Genomic DNA, 1,269 nt, shown 5'->3' with positions numbered 1-1,269 from the left:
GCCGTTGTTGCTTTGGCATCTAGAACTGATTCATACGAAAATTCTGTGAATCAGCAGCATTGTACAATGGTCTACTCTAAGTATGTGGATCAGTAGTAGGAAAGCATTTCTTGTAGTCGAACAACATAAATCCATCAAATATCTCGGCTGATGTTCTTGCTATCCTGAATAATTCGCAGAAATGTTACCGATCTCAATTCCGTTCAAACACCCAGGATTTTGGTAGCAAATCAGCTTGGCTAAGCTGATGCTCACCAGATAATAGGCGGTACTATAACTATTACTAGCAGTACAAGGGCAGATGGTGAAAGTCCTTCATCAGTTAAAGAAAAAGAAAAGTAGATTTTAAAAAAATAATAATAATGAATTTTTCAACGTTGCAACTCTCTACTACCCTTTCTGAAACAGGGCCACTGATGCAAAATAGGAGGAACAGCACACAGCTTCAACTGTCCACAAGTACGAGGAGCAATATCTAAGACTCATAAACATGGCCTCTAGAGCTCTGAAATTTAAGAACCTCGTATCTACATTCTTTACACATTGCTTGTATTACCGCTAACATACTTCTTACCTCAGCTCCTCTGATAATTCAACCAAAAGACCAATAGAGGATTTTATTAACATTCATGCAGCAGCCTCTACTACTAGTAGATCCCTCTACTGCCATGCGCACAAATATACTAGTGGTCCTGCTGTCAACGTCTATGAAACCTTTGCTGCCACATATAGGATTTAGAAGTTGAGAACTAAGTGTTCGTCCGCTACCCCTACGGTGTGATCGATACCCACTTTGATGACATGGGGAAGTAAGCGACCCGAGCTCAATATTTTTCTCTTATTGGTCGATTAAGTATAGAGAAGAATGCCTACCATCAGCAGAAGAAAAAGAACGCAGAACGATTACAAACCGAGTTCCTGTTGCTTAAGATTGTGACGCACAGCTACAGTGGTGGAAGGTTGTTTGTATGGCATAGATTATGTGCTTAAGCTTATTCCTTGTGATTTTGACTCGGAATCTTAATGCAAGGCGGGGACATCTACATACACAAGGTTGCAATATCCAATGTACAATCCTTCGTATTTGGTGGATAGACCGTCCAGTTTGAATGAATTCACAGAGATAAAAATAGTGAAGGTGGTACAATGGAGGTGGGATAGTAATTTTCTGCCATGGCAGTAAAGACTTTAAAAAAAGAAAGAAAAATTAAGAAATGTTAAATGTCCCCAAAGTTAGAGCACAACCATGAATTTGGTGGGGATTTTGAA

Source organism: Penaeus monodon, chromosome 15 (genome assembly GCF_015228065.2).
Source record: "Penaeus monodon isolate SGIC_2016 chromosome 15, NSTDA_Pmon_1, whole genome shotgun sequence".
Classification (NCBI taxonomy): domain Eukaryota; kingdom Metazoa; phylum Arthropoda; class Malacostraca; order Decapoda; family Penaeidae; genus Penaeus; species Penaeus monodon.
The sequence above is the reverse complement of the archived record's forward strand: the minus strand, read 5'-3'. Positions refer to the sequence as shown.